The following is a 7,500-nucleotide window of genomic DNA, read 5'->3' on the forward strand; positions in this document are numbered from 1 at the left end:
GGTGGTCATTGTACAATTGTGTGACACAGAAACGTTTCTCCGCTTTTCAATTACCGACCGTTTAAGAGTATGCACGGCAAGGCAGAATTTATACATTCGAAGATTTGCTTTTGAACCGTTTCTCTCTTACGGCCGCGGTGGTTTCAACAAAACAACAATGGTGGGTGGGAGGCGTGTCAACCGGGAGTTAATTAATTACGTCCAGGTGCGCTGAGCAAGCGATCTGTGTAATTAAAAAAACGGGCTGAATAAAAAGTGTGTATGGGGAGCAGTCACGTGACGCCTTGGGGGTGGTGAAAAATCGAAGTGGGAAGAACGCCGGCGGTGAAAGGTGTTTTTTTTTCCGCTCGCGGTGTATAAAAGGAAACTTAAATATTTGGCGCAGTCACCGATTTCCATAGACTGAATTCAAAGGAAGCGTCTCGTCGATAACTCGACAGGAATGCTACTGATTTAAATCGCTGGAGTTTTTTCTCTTCTTCAACAGTCAGTCACTTATGAGCCGAGTCATCGGCTTTTTGCTCGTCGAAAAATCGAACGAATAGTAAAGTCATTAACACGCCGTAAAAAGAACCAGAATGGACGGCGAGAAAAAAGTGAAAATTATATTAGGTGTCGAGTTATGAAACGTTCGAGAATCTGGTTCAGTGTTATTTGCCGACGAGAAATACGCGTCAAAACATTCATTGCTTAGAAGCTCTCGTTATGAGATTTTAACATGATCGAATATGTCAGAAATGTGCCATGTTAACTAAACCATAAATCTAAATAATTAATTTAATTCAAATACCAGCACGTTTGATAAATGGTTTAACTCATTGCATATCTATTGAAAGGGTTAAGGGTTCAATTTAAATCCCATATGAATTATGATTATAATTCAGACCGATCAACACAGATTAGGCCTTCATAGATTTTTAAATATGAAATTGTAAAATTTGGGTTTAGTGGGGTTTATTTTATAAATAAAAAATAAGAAAAAATGGATATCAAAATATTCCGTATAAGTATCTAATAAGTCATTACAAATTTACACTTTCTATTTAATGATTCACAGCCGTTTAGGACACTAGAATAAGGATCGATTAAATATTCTATATTATCCGATATTTCTATCTGAAAGTATATAAAAATTTTGCTCTGAAATCCGCTCATTTTGCGAAATCAAACGTACTTATTTTTTTATAAGTAAAAGCAACTTTGACTCATAAATAAAATATATGTAGAGTTTGGGTGTTAATAAAATATAGTTTCACACGTGTAGCGTTATTGGCTTACTCCCACATCTTCCACTTGACCTACATCTGGAACCTCTCCTACTGCCCATGCAGTGTATACTGTGTCGCTAAGTACACAATACTACTCCATCGTTTTATTAAAAAATTCGTACTACGCCTCGATTTACACAATAAAATTGCTATTTTCTGTTGTTTTTCCTTAGTTTTAAAATAATTATAAATATTCTAAAACTACGGTAGCAAATCCATAATATATATGTATTTTTATTTTGCAACTGATTTAAGAAGTAATGTTCTTACTGAATTATTCTGGCATATTTTGGGCTAAGGATTTTGAGTATAAAAAATATTTTCATTATCTAGATATATCATTGTACAAGACTTATTTTTTAAAAAGCTTAACCATAGTATTTTCAATATCGATTTCTTACAGTTTTTGGTAAAAATAAACATTTATTTAGTATAATAAATAACATAAAAATAAATTAATAAATTAATTATCTTTCTTAATGCCATCTAAACTATTACAAAAATCACGATCATAACTAAATGTTAAGAAATTGTGATTATTTAATTAAATATTTTTATCAGAATAATTAACCAGATCATTGTTTCCCTATTATTATAAACATGCATCGTATGTTATGCTAAAATAACATGCGCAAAACCATCACAATTACAGATCATAAATCTGCAATAATTAACATTAACATTAATCATTCGAACAACTTTAGTACAAACCTAGTTTAGTTAAATCGTGTTTTTTAATAATAAAAAAATAATTAATTTAAAACGCATCCATTATAAAGTGTAACTAATTAAACTCCTAAGGATGCCGAAAGACATTTTTGGCGAAACGTTGTGAAAGAACCTTGTACGAACACAAATAAAAATAATTTTTAACAATAATCGTACTATTAAATATTAAAATATGACACTCAAAATTTGGCATTTTCTAAGCTTTTTATAAAAAAAAATATATATTTTAGAAGTGACATGTCCCACTTTAAATATTAGCGAATTTAAAATTGATCAGTCACTGTATTAATTTTAGAATAAAATTTATGAAATATAATACAATATGTATTGTATTATATTTCAGATAACTGATTTCACGTATTACAAGCTATATATAATATAATATATGATATGGTTAAAATGGTTTCAGTAGATCACCGTGTAATTCAATTATTCTAAGTAGCTCTCAAGGTTGAAACTAAATCTCATAATTTAATCCAAAGATACAGTAGTGAAGAAATACTAAAGAGTTTTTGTCTTCAGACCGAGGCTTAAAATCATAGTTTCTCAAATGGGCAATATTTCCCACCAGTGGGCGATAGACGAATCTCGATGAGCCAAGTGAGTCAATTTAGTTTGAGAATCTACGCTAAAATGGTTAAAGGGATTTTGAGTGACTCTTAAGTTATGCTTATTAAACGTCCATATTTTTTACGTTGTCTGTAAAAAATATGTATTTTAAAAGGTGGTACATTGTCCGGTTCAGATATCAGTATTTTACATACAATCGTAAATAGGCAATGACGTTATCGACACATGATAACGATGGAACAGGAGTTTTGAAGCAACTAAGATGTTTATTATTAACCTTTTAAACGCCGTAAACTATTAGTACGGCCGTAGACTACAGGCCGGAAATTTTCTAGCAAAAACGATATTTATTGAAATTTTTTTTTTTTCGAAAATATATTGATGGTATATTATGACGACGTATAAAATAAATAGCAATGTGTTATTAACTCAGAAAAACGTAATATTTTTCCCTCCTAAGCCAGGGTTAGATTACAAAATATGAAAAAAAAACATAATAATAAAATAGTATATATGTATAAAAAAATAATTAGATAATTTTATACATATGCCTAAAAACAAAATGCAAGAGTTGTCACATAGCTATTAGAAAAATAAATAATAGTAATATTTCGTAAACAATATTTACATATTTTTAAATGTGTATATAAAAAAAAGGTATGAGTAAATTTAATGCAGACACAGTTGACACATTTGTTTTAGAATAAAAATTAAAATATAATACAAAAAATATTGTATAAAAGAAAACATTATATAAGTACACTAAAAACTGACATATATAAAAACATTAAGTTGTCACATAGTTAATAACAAATAAAACTATATTAAAATATAAAAGCATATATTTATAAAAATTGTGTATGTAATATAAAATACCGCGTCAACGTGCTCATTTTGCATGAAAGCGCGTTAATACGCTTAAGGCATAGAAAGGGTTAAATAAATCAAAAATTGATAAAGACGAACTGCATTCGTAGTTTCGGATCGACATTTAATAAGTAATTATTAAATTCATTGAGTATAGTGTTATTAACTTCGGCTAAGACCCGAACATAATATATTGATTTAGTTGTCTGTACAGCTATGAATTGACGGTAAAATATATAACACGCCAGCTCGACCGTTGTCGGGTTTAATACGAGCGGAAAAGGTTAAAGTTACGCCCCGCATTCTTCATAGATCGTACGTAGAAACGTGAAAAATTGCGGTTGAAATAAATGGCGCGCGTGGAAAAGCAACTCAAAGGGAATAAGATAAACAGTAAAAATTGAAAGATGAGGCCAAATTCGATAGCGAGTTCATATCTCACCGCAGGCTCCGGGAAAACGCTGGCTTTGATTTTCCACTATGAAAATATTATACAAAAAGAGATTCTCGATAAATGCACCAGAGACTAACAAATGGCACATATGTATTATATTATATACGTGCGCATACGTTGGAATATAAATTCTAAGAGTCTCTGGGAATTTAAGACCAGAAGTATTAAGAATTTCCAGAGTACACGGATGAGTGTAACGCGATTAAAACGTACACAGAGTGTGGGCACTGGATAATTCCGCGCCAGTAAAGCCCGTCATGTGTAATAATCGAATCGAAAACATGTGCAAAAGCGGAATTTCGCCAACAAAGAAAATAAATTATTCGTGAAATGAGCGACGTGCACCAAATAAAACCAAGAAAGAAATGAGGGGAAAAATAAAACACGGCGTTATGAATACCGGAGCAAATTTGCGATGAATGAGAAGCATACACTCGGCTCTAAATTAATTTTTAACGCAACATTTGCAGAGATGATTGCTTGACACGACCTTCGCAAAACAGTTATGCGCGCCGAATAGGGGCGTGCGTAAATTTCGATAAAAGCGTTATTAAAATAACTGTAATTAATAATTATACATGGGTAATTTAAAACATTTCTGAACCAATAATGAATCAATTTAATCGTACGGAAGCAGTGACGGGACTTTGTTTTTAAGTGTTTATACTGGCTCGTTAATGGTCTGAATAAAACCCATAATTTTATGAAACGTTGGTTTTATTTATGCATATTAGTATGAATATATTTTTTTATGTAAAAAGATTTAATTGTACAAATTAAATGTGAATTTGAATTGGAAATCACAAGCCGTAAATCACTTTTTGGAAGTCACACGTGTTGATTGTCCAGCAGTCGTTAAAAGACTGAGATGGTACGCAATCTGGGACGCGTCGCTTGGCCCTCTATCTGCTGTCAATTAGGATTGTCTCTTGTTCGCCCTCTACAATTTTATTTTGTAATTTTAATGGTACTTGTTATTGTTAAATAAAAACAAAAGTTTTCCATGATTTGTGCACCAAATTGTAAGGACTTGACACTAAATCACAATGCACTCGTGAACTCACTTTCGGCGATCACAGGGAAACAGAGACCAAAGAGACTCGATATTCACAAATGCGAGTCTTTAAGACTTACATTTGTATAATCATACATCAAACAGCTGTTTAATTAAATAGCTGAATTACCACAATGTTTAAAATATTTCTCAAGCTCAAATCAAATACAAAAATACAATTGTATTTATTATTCTTGAAATATGATTTAATTATCTGGGTAGCTCAAAAAGGTGGTATTTAATAATTATAGTAGCTTTACAGAACTCACAAAAGCAGAATGTTTTAGCAACCAAATTTATTCTACGATAACATACTTATGAAATCAGCATTTTTATCATTAATTAATACCAATTTGCCAAGAAAATTTTCTTATTGTGACAAATACATGTGAAGAACCGTAAAGAAATGTTATATACATGTAGGAATAATAACAAAGTGGTGCAAAATCAGATTGATTATATATTTTTTTAACAAAAGGTTTCAAAACTCAGATCATTGTTTTCCAGAATCAAAACTAAAACTGCGTCGATATGCAACAATCAAAAAATTTTGCTCTAAAAATTAAAAACACATACTAAAATACCAAAATATAATATAATACTACAAAATTAATTTTACAAATTTCAATTTTTTCTGACCTATGACATTTGACAGAAAGTTAAACAGAAAATAAGAAAGTAAAACAGTTTTCGATATATTGCTAAATTTCAGTATTTTTTGTCATAAAAAAATGTTTTTACTTAATTGCAAAAATCTCACGTTCTAGTTTGATGATTGCAGAGTATTTTATATCAATTTAAATGAAATTAAATATTCTATCAACCGTCTATACAATACTTTTTAATCAGATTATTGGTTTAGGCACTATTTATAAATTTATCGACGATTTTTTATTAAATTTTTAGCAAAATTTAATAAAAAAATTATTGTATTGTAAATTACACGAAGAAAAAATTTTAGCGCGCGATTTTGCATAAAAAATTATTCAAATGTCATGGGTCAAAATCGCTGTAAACTGGTGTAATTAGTATATATAATTAAAAAAGCACGAAGGCAAATAAGCAGTAAAAACGATGTTTTTTATAGCAAGTAAATAAAATGTGTTTTATACTATTGATAAATAAAATATTGTCGGTCGCTATAAATAAAATATAGAGATGTTAGTTTTTTATTTAGTGGGCCGTTTTAAGTTAATAATTTTGAGAAGCATTACAAAAGAAATTTCGATTTGAAAATATAATCATTTAGAATTCATGAATATGTTTTGAAAAAACATTTTTAAACTAAATTATAGCAAACAAATTATATTGGTATTATAATATAACCTTTAAAGTTTTAAAAAAAATAAAGTTAAAAATACATTAAAAAAATGTAAAAGACAACAACCGTATGAATGTCAACAACCAGCTAAATATAAGATTAAAAGAAATGGATTTGTATATCTACGATGAAAATATATTTGCAATGCAAAATAGATATTTATAAGAGAAAGATGCGAAAAATTTAATTAAAAATAAATACCATTGTGAAGAAAAACATGAAAACGATAAAATAACCATTTAAATTTAATTTAAATGGTTAAAGAAAATAAGATTATAATAAAATATTACGTAGTACTGATGATAACCAATCTATTTAACTAAAGTTTTGGATTATTAGCTTCATATTATAATTATTTCAAACAAAAAAAACTAAAACCATTGTTAGCTTGCACTGATTTTAATTTAAATCAAAATTAAAATAATAAAAGGCTATTAATATTTCAGTTAGGCACGTTGCCTTGTCAAGACCACCTATAATAATTGCAGCGAAATTAGTTACGAAATACTTGCAAAAAGGGTCATATAACCAGTTTATTTTTGTCCTTTGAATGAATAACTTAAAAACATATTATGCGTAACCCAACGGACGACCATTTATAAATTCATTATTTTTTTTAATAAATGCACTAAAAACACTGGACCTTACTTTAACAAATACAAAGGTCTGTGCCAAATATATTCGGCAAACAGGTACTAATCACAGCATCCTTGGATTACGTATTTTAGAAGATGATAACATTGCCAATTGTATTGATTACTTCAACATTACGCCGTTGAACACGTTAAACAATCGGCATTGATCAGAAGATTCCCTCATTTTCTCAATAATATTGTACTTAATTGATTCCGTGGAGAACTTTTAGCGGAAACTTTAAACAGAAATACCACTTTGTTTTCGACTCGCATCAATCTGAGCTACGCCTATTCGATTGAGATGTTCCATAAAAGACTGAGAGACACATTTCAAGTAATAATAATATTATTTGGCTATGTGCTAGTTGAGTATATGTCGTTTTTATTTAAAAAAAAATTAAAACTGAGGAGCCTATTTTATTATTCGAATGTAATTATATTATATTATTGATAAGCTTATTTATATTATTCATACAAAGCATAAATTAAATGCCAATACTAGTGGGATATTCAATTGGTATAAGTCGGTGATTAATACCTGAAAGACTTGGGTTCAAATCTCATATGAACTGTGATTATTATAATATAATATATAATTATAT

The 7,500-nt window shown here is 29.4% G+C and overlaps 1 protein-coding gene across 3 annotated transcripts in view; it reads right to left on the reverse strand.

Annotated features, from left to right (window-relative positions):
* Positions 1-7,500, reverse strand: part of ckn (CRK like proto-oncogene, adaptor protein) — a 360,627-nt gene that overhangs the window by 307,862 nt on the left and 45,265 nt on the right. The window lies entirely within an intron of this gene.

Source organism: Plectrocnemia conspersa, unplaced genomic scaffold (genome assembly GCF_051122295.1).
Source record: "Plectrocnemia conspersa isolate PC_06_02 unplaced genomic scaffold, ASM5112229v1 ptg000013l, whole genome shotgun sequence".
NCBI classification, from domain to species: domain Eukaryota; kingdom Metazoa; phylum Arthropoda; class Insecta; order Trichoptera; family Polycentropodidae; genus Plectrocnemia; species Plectrocnemia conspersa.